The 12,437-nt window shown below is 35.1% G+C and overlaps 1 long non-coding RNA gene across 4 annotated transcripts in view; it reads right to left on the minus strand.

Moving 5' to 3' along the window:
• LOC308195659 overlaps positions 1-12,437 on the minus strand; it is a 109,351-nt gene that overhangs the window by 89,265 nt on the left and 7,649 nt on the right. The window lies entirely within an intron of this gene.

A 12,437-nucleotide genomic window follows, 5' to 3' on the forward strand; every position in this document is an offset into this window, starting at 1 on the left:
TTATTAGATGAATCAGGAGACACTGAGTTACAGTAGACAAGATGAATCAAAATTATCAAGCAAGAAAACAAGTGTTGCTCATTCACCCATGTCCTACAATTTTTTGATTTCAAAAGTGATTAACAATACTAGAAGTTTATAAACAATGGACAAAGAAAGACACATAAAACACAGTAGGCATGGCACTGGTTAACTAGGAATATCCTAAAAAATAAAATAAATCCTTAACACAAGGTAGTTATAAGAGGATCATTATTTTTGCTTTGCTAACTGTACTTACCAGTTAAATTACAGAGATCACCAATCCATTTCTCAACAGCAAAACTGCATTCTACCTGTGGAATTTGGCTTACTTTCAGCAAGGCTCAAAACTTTCGCAGAAAATAAGACTTCAAATGAAGGAGGACTTGAAATAATTTCTTTACCTGTTTCTGAAGGCTATTTTACAATAGGGAGTGATGCATTACCTTGAGAGGAAGATCTGAATTTGTTCCCCTATGCTTTTTGTGGTGCAAGAAAAACGACCTTTGTCTGGAATGTACTCTCCTGCTTGCGAAGTGAACACATATTCTGATGCCCTCTACTTACATAATTCTGACAAAGGGCTTTCAGTAGGCAATCAACTAATTGATTGAAACATCGTAATGCTGCAAAATTTTGGTTTTGCTGAAATTGATTTGCAGCTTCCAAATCAATTCTTTCATACTTCCTGTAAGATGCAAATACTTAATCAAACTTTGTAAACACAGCACGTTAACTGGTATAAGAGAAGGGATAAAAACACTACCCTAACTAAATAGGAAGACCTGGTGAGTTCTAGGTTGTTAGAAGAAATTTGCAATTGGGGAAGGAAAAGAGCAAGGGAATCTCTTCTTCTGAGCTGCCCAACAGTCTTAGGACATAAGGAATGTGCTTCAAAGCTCTAAAGCCTACTGGCACTATATTATTAACTTGGCAGAAAAGTTCCACAAGAGAAAAAAAACATTTCCTAAGTTGTCAAAAGAATTTTTCAGAAGTTCAGTGTTTGTTAAACACGTGAGAATTGGGAGCAGATTGAATACATCTGTAATATAGATATACATATATCCACAGAATATACATAGCATTTTCCATATCAAGATGAAGAGACTGTGTCATGCCAAGTACACCTAGCAGAGGACATAGAGTATTGGTGGTACATCATATGGCAAAAGAACCTTCTGCTCATTTTTTCTTGTTTATAACTGTATCCCGCTATAAATGATAATGAAAAAATACCACATCAAGTTACTCAGATGACACGTCACCTGATGATAGAATTGGAAACTGTAAACTTCAACAGCCTTGGCTTGGCTGTGAAAACAAATAAAATAATTCAGTTAGAAGAGTCTGTGTACAATGCAGAGAATGAAATTACAGCTGTTGCACAATTCTAAGACACAGAGCCTGGATAGGGACATTTCAAAGTAGAAATGGATCTATGAGTTTCATGTGGGAAACTGTAACCATTCATATTAGTGAAAAGTTCCAAAAAAGTATGAGAAAATTCCTAGGAAAAAGGTTGCTGTTCTACAGAAACATGGGAATAAAAATAGCCTATCTGACAAATAAGCAATCTCCTCCCCCAGGTCACTGCCTCTCACAGTGGTCATCATCACATTCCAAATAAAAAAATATTATGGAGCACTTTACCCAATAAAAACAGGTGTGTTTTTTGTTGTTGTTGTTGTTTTTCCTTTACCTAGTTAATAACCAACATAGACAAAGAAAGAAAAATAGGAAAAAAATGTGAATTCTTAGGGGTGGGGTGGGGTGGGATGAAAGAACTAGAAATGAAAGGATTGAGATTCTACAAACCACTTACCAACAGTGTAAGAAAATGCCATGGAAGGTTATTTTTCGAAAGGAAAATACCATTTAGTGTGACTGTTACCTTTCGTATCACTGCTACAGAACAGAAACACAGCATTAAGAATTCTGAAGCCACAATTTCTGATCAGGTCTGAGAGAGGAAGTCTAGAGTGGGGCAGCAAAGGCCTTTTTGTAGAAAGCTCTTTTCAAACAAAATAGTAACACAAGAGGGTATGTTTCTTCAGGATATGTGGCAGGTAAGTACTGCTCAAGGATGATACTAACAAAGGTTCATAACTGACTAGCATTTTATTGGGAATATCTAAAATTGTTCACAATGAGAGGAAACTGAATCCTCTTGACTCCACTGAATCAATGGACTGAATAGAGCTTTCTCTGTACCATCTCACTGGTAATGACACTGAAGTTCCGTGAGAAAGCCACATATGCTCTTTCTTATGTTTAGATGCACTGTATTTGTAAGAGAAAAAGCTAGGAAAGGCACACAGACCCCAGATACACAGAAAGAGATCATTAAAAGAACTGGTAACAAAGTTAACAAAATTTGTTATTCAAATTACCAATAAATACATCAACACTTGGAATTTTTACCTGCAGCACATCAGTGAAGCACCCTCAATCATTCTTTTAGCTATTTTGCTCGATCACTAGATAGTCACAATAGACAATCTTTGTTGGGAGAAAAAAACACCATTTATTGTTATCTTTTTGGCATAGCATACATCTTCCCTAACACAGCCTCAGGCCTGATGCAGACTACTGAGCACCATGACAATAGTAATCCAACCCCATCTACTGCAGAACAATCTTTTGTTGTGGCACACTGCCTTCTTTTTAACCATTCCAGGTTGTGTTCTATGACAGGTGGATACATTTCTGAGCCTTAAGATCATTTTCCAAATCATTAAGGATAGTCAGGTCCATATGTCTGTCTAACTCGATATATGCCACAGTTCTTAAGACTGTGAAGGTTTTGGATGCTCAAAATGTTCTCATTACCCAGAGAAAGAGCTCATTTCTCAAAGATGAGATTCCAGGTTCTGGAATCTGTTGTTTCACACATGCATTACGATTTGCTCAGCGGTAACTCATGAAGTCTCTGGGAAAGAAATAGTACTTTTGCTAAGTGCTTTTGCTAAGTACTACAACTACTAAGTACTATAAGTACTTTTGCTTACTATAAGTGCTTTTGCTAAGTGTAGTGCCTGGTATAATGTGACCCTAGACCTTAACCAACTCCCTCAAGTGTTACTGTGACTTCTGAGCTTCTTGTGCTGTAGCAGAAATCTTAGAAGCACTGAATCATCTGATCCAACCTTATTGTTGAAAGTAGGGCCTTAGATATCCACGGCCCTGTGAAGCTGAGCATTCAATATTTCCAGGGAGAGAGATTCCACCACTTCTCTGTAATTTAATCCAGTGTTAATTCTTCACACAATGAAGATTTTTTTTCCCTATATTCAGACAGAATTTCCCCTGAAGCAACTTGTACACATTACCTCATGTCATGGTACAGCCTTGTGCTATACTGGGGTCTTTTTAATGATTGTATGACTTCTGGTACTGAAGAATCCTCTTCTCTAACATCATCAGTGTACCAAAACACAAGACACAGCACGTGTTCAGGGGTATCTGCAATCTTATTTTTTCAAGGATTCCATGATTAAAAGGTGCTCTTTTTATCAAACTTATTTTAAGAGAATTTGCACAATATACAAAATATTTGGAGGAATAAGATCAGTGGCTAAATTTTAAACATAGAGAAATCATCTTAAACTATTTAATCGGGATTTATCGCATTATGCCTTTCAAGTTTCTGAGAGAAATATTACAACAAAAGAATCCAATAGATATCAATCTCATTAAGCAAATAATTCTGTGAATAGTTGTACTTTCGATGCGTGATTTCCTGCAGATTTGCATCTTATGACTAACTGACTTTAGAGTCTATGATGAAATCTTTGTCTGAGGCTTCGCTGCAGTTAGGCCTTTACTGGGTCTTACTTCCATGTAGACTCTCCAGTTAAGATTCAATATCTCACATAAACGGCCCTTTCCTCTGCTGGGGGCACTCACATTATCTCTCTCTTCTTCTTTGTTCCCCTATTTTTATGAATTTTGTGGAAATCCAATTATTTATTTGATCTCGGCTCTTTGTGATATTTTGCTGAAACCAACCTGTAGGTTCCAAAGGTATCAGTGAGAGGACGCCCATCATCATGCTAGCCTTAAAGAAGTCAGTTAAAAACTCACAGAAATTCTTTTAAAGCTGAAACATGAAGACTTTTATAAACCTAGTCAAATTCAGAAATATAGGGATTACTGGGAGTCATTTAAATGCTATTATTAATATTTTACTCTTAATTTAAACAAAATACCAAAGATGTAGTAAAAGGTCACTGTGCAGCTACCTCAGAAACAGCACATGATGCCAATTAACATGTGAGTAGTTATTAAATCAAGTTTTAACTTAGTCTGTCACACTAAAAACAAGTGTTGTCATCAGGTATTTTTTAAAGTTGCTATTAATTTAAGCTTTTTTAGAATTCAGTATTACAATATCCTCTTTTTAATTCTGATGCTGATTAGTTTTCTTATAATGCAGCAGAGTTTGTAAGAAAAAAAAAAGAACAAAAAAAGAAAACTAAGATAACTGGCTGACAATTTGACACAAGGGCTGTTCTTTTATTATGCTGCAGACAGGCTCATTTTTATTTTTTGTCACACTTTTTTCTACCATAAAGGGACCCTAGACTTTACAAAAACGTCTTTGCTGCAAAGTTGTTGCTATTAATATTACCTGATATTGATTAGAAAAAAAAATCTGGTTTTCAGTCTGACAGCATACATCACAGATCACACTCCAAATACAAGGTGTCATTTATTTTGGTAAAAATCTTTTATTCTCAACTCTGGAGAAAAAAAATCTACTTTTATTAAAAAGTATGCTCCGAAAGAGCTTAAGAACATTTTTGCCTATAGTGTAGAGGTGCAGCTCCAGTTTAAAATGAACAAGAATAGTTGTAATCTAATAGCTGTTTAGTAGTTTACTAATGAGTTTGTCGGGGTCAGTCTTTTTGCCAGTTTCTACCATCCAATGCAATCAAGCAAACTGAACAAATAGAAGCTACTGCTAAAAGACCTGCTTCACAGTTGAAGGTGAGACAAAAAATATCTGTGCTGCTGCTAACCCAGATGTTACTCCTTCAAAAAAAAATCAACCTCCGATGTTGTGAATTTGGTCCATTTTACAGCTGACACGCTTTAATATTTTTAATTGTATATCATAGTTTTATCCTATCTGAAAGAAAATGTCTTAAAAGAGAGCCCTGAGGGTATTACCAGCTAAGCACTTACTGTGGCATTAGCACATCTTAATAAGTTGTAGTACCATGGATTTAATATCATAACTGACCATGTGCATATTCCTACTCCACAGCAATGCAATACAGTGACTTATTTAAATTTGCTAGTGCAATTGCGAATATTTGTTTGGACATATCCTCAAAATAGAAAAAGCATAATTTTTCAATTTAAATACTATTTTTATTTCACAGGTTTAGCTTTAAAAATATTTTAATATTTATTTTATGCCGTATTTTTTCTCAAATGAGAAAAAAGTATGCTGAATTATTCAGAATGAATGAGTGTGTAAACATGCAGCATTTTGTATGCTGCATGAAACACTCACATGCTCGGTCTCGAACCTGCAAAAATTCATGTGTGTGATTATTTCAGTTATTTTAGAAGTCCTTGTCTCTTGAGTTATACAGGAAATTCAGTATACAGGAAATTTTACACAAAATTTTCAATGAATTTTCTGAAGGATTAGGAAAATAAACAAACTTGGGTCATGACAGCTAAAAATTTTCTTTATAATTTTTGTTAGGATGGCCTGGTGTCAGATTTATTTATAGGGCGAGCTCCATACTTTCAGTAGATGTGAAATTATTGTATATCGGTACAAAAGGAACAGTATGCCCAGTTCCTGTTAGATTTAGCTAGATGTGATTTTAATAGACAAATGTTAGGATTAATGAAAAGTTTGAATTTACAGTAGTATACTGGGTCTGGCTGGGATGGAATTGATTTATATCATAGCAGGCTCTGCAGTGCTGTGTTCTGGATTTGTGACTAAAACAGTGTTGGCAACATACCAGTATTTTGGCTACTGCTGAGCGGTACTTGCCCAGCATCCAGGCTTTCTTTTTCCCACTCTCCCTACCTTGTGAGTAGTCTGGAGGTGGCCAAGAAATTGGGAGAGGACACAGCTGAGACAGCTGACCCAAAATGACCAAAGGGATATTCTATATATATAGGGGGAATATTTTTGATTGTGGTGTTTATCTTCCCAAGTAACCATTATGTGTGCTGAGGCCCTGCTTTTCAGAAGTGGCTAACACACCTACTGGGGGAAGTAGTGCATGAATACCTTATTCTTCTCTGCTTGCTTGTTCAACTTGGTTTCATTTGTTACTGTCTTTATCTTAACCCATGAGTTTTCTCACTTTTGCTCCTCTGATTCTCTCCCCCATCCCATTGTGAGAGGAGTGAGCAACTGACTGAGCAGGTGGGTGCTTAGTTGCCGGTCAGGGTCAACCCACCACAAGTAGCAAAGTTGTAAGTAACTGGATTACAAAAACAGTAACATATTTACAGATAGGAAAACAAAACACATTATTAATAATTACCAAAAAGATGTATCTATCAATAGGTGTTGTTCAGGATTTTCTACAAAATATTTTCGACCATACATGTTTTCTTGAAAAGTATCAACCCACCAAGGCAGAGCTTGAGACTCATACAGTCTTAACTGTGTGTATCACCTGCGTAATCAATAATCAAACAGGTACTGCCTTGAAAAACAAGAACTTGTGTTAGGATACATCTTCTGAGTATAAAACACATTCAATTTCCTTGCAGTATGGAAGGCTAAGCGTGCTCTAGTGTTTTAATTAGTCCATTTTCTATTGGTTTAACTGGCCAGATTAGGCAAATCCTTTTACACCATTCAAAAAACCACACATCATAAAAAACAATTATTTAAAAAAATCTTGTTAACACTACAATCAACTCATTTCATAATGATCTAACTGGACACAGAAATACAGTAAGTTACAATACTGGAAAAGCGGATTTCCACATCCCACTATTAAGGAGAAACTCTATGATGCAGTCACACAGATCAAAAACGGACCAAGAAAAATTGCTGAGAAAAATAATTAAATGAACTGCTTTGTATGAAGTAACTCTCCTGAGATGAGCATTCCTTTTCTTTTCATTATTAGTTACTTACAAAGTGGTATTTCAATGCATACACAGCACTGCTGTGCAGTTATTATAAATATTAGGCCTTACCCTCTACTCTTATGAGTGAGAGATGCAAGACAACATCTTCTGATTTATTTCACAGTCCATACCAGCAAGATCCTTGAGCTCCTAAATAAGTACTATAATCTCTATACCTGCTCTGCCTGGGGAGAAACTCTTTTACTCCTCCTTTCCCCCTGAACATCCTTAGTACCTTTTTAGATTAATTGTGAGGATCTCTTTTTTTTTTTTTCCTCCTTCCTTTGGTTTTATATCTCACAAGGGTGAAAGACAGTGGATATTACTACAGCTGTTGCGTTCTTCTCCACCTCACAAATGCCAGTTAAGGACAGGTAGGAGAATCTGTTGGCTTATTTTTACTTCATGTCTTCCTGGAATGACACACTGGTTATAGAAAAACAGTCTTAACTCCAGGCCCTGATAGGAGATAATAAGATGCTGAGCCAGGTTCTTTCCACTTTGATGTTCAATCTGGCTTACCATCTTGTCTTACCAGTTTTAGGGCAATAGTTAATTATTTGTGGGCATGGGAAAAGCTTTTAACTGCTGATTTGAAAAAAAAAATGTATATATACAGATATGCATGGGTAGACAAAAAAATTTGATCTTTTCTATTAGAAATGGCTCTCAGGAGGTAAAGAAAAAGATGTGTGTAGGTGATGAAGTGTGATAATATGAAAGGCTGCAAGACAGTTGCTTAAGAAACAAGAACAACAAAGGAATAAACTACTGCAGGCATCACCAGAGCTGGAATGACATTGTACTGTGTACTACGTTTCCACGGCAACTAGCCATAGGAAGATGAATGTTTCATATTCACCGTGCTCTGCAGTACATGTCTATAAATCAAACTTGCATAAAAGAGCATAAGATTTCTTCCGTGGGGTGGCTCTGAAAACCAGGTTATTTTCTCATTATTAGATAATTACATGAAAGAAAAACGAGACAATTAGGTCATTTTTTCGTATGGAAAGTACCAATACACACAGAAGTACTAATATACCTCTAGCGTGCCATCCTATCAATCTAAGAGTACAGCAGCATAACATGCAGATCACAAACGCCTTCATTTCTTCCTTGAGATCTGCTTTATGCTTGCCAGCTTTAAAAGCTGTAGGAGACTTTTCTGTCCATTTTTGTATTTGAGGACATTTTTCATCGTTTATAGGCTCACTCATATTCACGTGTGATTGGCTGTCAGCTTATTTCTGTTACCACTTCCATTATCAGAGCCTGAGGATTTAGCACACAAATACCGACTTTCTCTAAACAAATGATACAGCTAAGACAAACATTTTCTTAGCAGTCATAATTAATAATATTGTATATTTCTAATTCATACTCACCTTACTTGTTTTTTTTAAGAATTCGGGTCCTGCTTTAAAAGACATGTTCACTTACACCCAGCAGTTTATCACAAATCATTATTGCAAAGGACGTGTCACGTTTCATATCCATGTTGCAAAATGCAGAACAACAGCATTATTATATTCTGTGCTACCCATTAAAAAGAGCCCCGCCATGAAAGAACAGATCATCACATCATTTACCTCGCAAGGTACTTTTGCAACTCAACAAAGAATGTTGAGTTTTCACGGTACGATGGCATTTCAATCAGGTGCACACCAGGTGCGTGATAAGCATTTGAGTGTTTTGTTCAATATAAATGCTGTATTAACACAGAAAAAAAGAAATATTACACTACTGTAAACCTAAAATTCAGGCAAGACTAGGGTCAGTTAATAAAATAAACAGAAAATTCAACCACATTTTGTGAAACTTTAGCAACAACTAACTGCAGAATATTACTGACATTTGTAAGAAAACAATCTATCAGGAGAAAGAATATCTATATTAAAACTGTTTTATCAGGAAGAGATGAAAATATATTTGGTCTTATTCCCATGGAATTAAAAGTAAAAAATAAAAATGCCCACTTATTATACTCAGAAACAATGCCAATTTTTTTTCTTTTATAAAACAGAGCACTTAATACCACCCCATCCTGAAATGCTATTACCAATTCAATACATCTTTATACATTAATAAAAGAATATACAGTGTTAAAGTAAAGCAGACGTATTAACTGTGTATTTCATAGCTCTGTGTTCCAGCAAACACAGTACAGTAACAGATCACAAACTCTGTACTGAGTGTGCAAGGCCTGAGGACTAAAACTTGTCAGACTTGGTCTGAGCTTCCTTGACCTGCCCGAAGCTTTTACTTGCTTTATCTCTAACATCAGTTCTTTTAAAAATCAGGTGGCTACGCCTAATTTGTTCTTATGTTTATACAGTATAAACATAGTTTTATAGAGACGGTAGTAACAAGAATTTATTCTATGTAAAATGAAATATTTATGAGTTTAAGATAATGATGTACAGTAGAGAAATACAGACCTGGCTTGATAGCAGAAACCTTCAGAAGTAAGACAGCATATAGAGCAGAAGAATATAGGCCTAGGATGTTAAGATGCAGGGCACAAGCTAACACTGGAGGACCAAGACTATAAACAACTCACCAACAGTCAGTTAAAGAAACGCAGACAGGAGCTGTACAAAACCAGCTTCACAGATGAGAAAGAGAGCAAAGAAGAAGTATCTAAAATACGTGATATGTGCCATATATAATAAATTTGGATGCAACATGGGTTTGCAGACCAATGCAAAAAGAGGAAGGTGTAAAAGTCTGTCAGCAAACATATTAAAATGACCCTAAGTGCATGATAGCGTGAGAGAGAAGAAATCACCAAAATGAGTACCATACTTTTTGTGAAGAAGTCAGAATAACAGCAATTTGCCATGCCCTGCCCACCTTGAACCTGTCACCACAGAACCAAAACGGGCAGTGAAAGACTTGGAACAATACCAAAAAGGAGTAGATGTTAGGAAATGTGTATAATATATTTAACTGTATTGTTATTGAGATTTTTTTTAATACAGTCTTCTTTAGTTATATTTTTCTGTAAATATTAAATTTGTACTAATAATTATTCTTTGACTAGATTGCTACGATTTCAATTTATTAACAATAATTTTTTGCTTTATGTATCAGGTGCATATCCTGTTAGCCATAACATGATTTTGAGTGTTAGAGTTGCTGAACAGGTAAGATAGGAACAAGTACATTGATTCTTCTGACAAATACCTATGCCCCAAATATTTCCTCTGGCTTTCTTTTTCATACAGTTTTAACCCAATTGTACAATTTAAGGCAAAAGTCTTGGTTCTGTTTCCCTACATAAAGTTCAAGATACACACTGAGAGTTACAAGAAACATCCAAAAGGGGTGTGTATCTGAAAGAGAATTTAGAAGAACTCTCATTCCAAATTACTGTTTTGAAGAGTTCCATGCAGATTTGACCAGTTCAATCCTATGGAAATGTGTATTACACAACACTATTGAGCAATTTCTTTCAGGAGTAGCCAAACGAACATGCAAATTTCTGTTTGAAAAAGAATTTTTTCTATGTTTCTTTTCCTGTTTCAAACCTCATCCATAAATATGCAATCCCAAGTTGCATTTGCTGGACTGTGTTACTCACTGAGTAATATGCTAATATTAGAACTGCTGGTGATTGTGACATGTCTTCTTCCCTAGTTGTATGGTATACTGCAACATTTGTGGTACACTTCATTTAATAAATTCATCATGATTATGACTGAAATTCAAAATTGGGAAATTTCATGGAAAACTGCACATAACCTATTTTAAAGATCGTCCTCAGCAAGCTACCTGATGCCATGCCTTCAAAAGTGTAGCACTTCTTTCAATGCCTGAGTTACTACCAAACAAATCATTCATATCACAAAAAGAAAGTTTTACACTTTGCAATGCAATGTTTTCCAAAACGCTTTTGAAATAATGCTTATTTGCAACTGCTGCAGTAAGATTTTTTTTTTTTTATGATCCACAAATAACTCTCAAAATTTTATCCTTTCACTCCTCAGCCAAATCTTACAAGATACAGATGCACTAGTTTTAACTCTAATGTTTTCAAGAGACAGCTCCTGAATGCAGATTTCCTGATTACAGGAGCAAAATGTAAAAGTAAATAACTAGGCTTCTTAAGAAACAGTTCAGGCAACAATTTACTTCCTGTATTTAATAGTATCTATTATTTTATTGTATGTATCATATATGTTATTTCTATTTATTGTTATTTTTATATTAAAGAATATTGTTTACATGTATAATATTCATTATTAAAGGCATTTACATAAAAATGTGCTGAAGCCTGTATCTTCAGTTGCACAACAAAATCTAATCATTTCAATTTACTGAAACATATATAACAAAAAGACTGCTAATCAGGAAAAAGGATCTCTCTGTTAGTCTTACCTGAAGGCTTCAGGTACGATTCTTTTAGATAATTTCGGAGAAACAGAATTGAAGGTTTTCTTGAAGCCTTTAAAAGTCAAAAACCCTCTAACTTTTAAATTAAGATTAGACATGAGAAAAATAATATAAATTAACTTAAAAAAAAAACAACTTCTTAATACAATTATGTTTGCACAGGAGCTAAACAATTCACATTTCTGAAATGATTATACACTTTAAGTTATTGTACTTGCAGAAATATTTTAGGATGGCTACGTCATATTGATAAGCAGTTTCAGAAAGATTTTATACTCATAAAGGATTTTAAAATTCCTTTGTGCCAGTGTGAACTCTGTTCGAAAGTACTACCTACAATAACCACAACTCTCTTATTAAAAATCTTTAATTTTAAAAGTAGACATTTTGAATTAAAAATTCAGACTTGTGAAACTTTGAAAATATATACTCTCAAATATGTCAAATCATATTTGAAATCTATCATTTTCATTGACATGCTAGTCACTATGAGCACTGTGTTTCAAAAAAACACACTTTCTTCCATAAAACCTTTCTCCTCCAGTTCAATCCTGCTGAAGCTCCTGAAACATATCAGTGATATCAACTGATCAGTCACTTAGGTTATAAATTCACTTCCAGATCCAACTGGAAAATAAAGCACCTTAAACCGTGCTATCACAGATGGTGTGCAGCAGATAGCAAGACAAACAAAAGCACAGTGCTTGAAACAGTTAAGTCCTTTGAAATAACTCACTAAAAATAACACTTCAAAAGCTACTTTCAGTTCACAGCAAAAAGCTGCAGTGAATGCTCATCTGATCATCCCAACATCTGATCTGCCATATGTTTCACTTTCACTTGTTTCAAGGGCCATAGTCCTATCTCAGGTCAGGAAGAAACCTGGAAAGGATCACCTC

Source organism: Anser brachyrhynchus (genome assembly GCF_964034855.1).
Source record: "Anser brachyrhynchus genome assembly, chromosome: 5".
Classification (NCBI taxonomy): Eukaryota; Metazoa; Chordata; class Aves; order Anseriformes; family Anatidae; genus Anser; species Anser brachyrhynchus.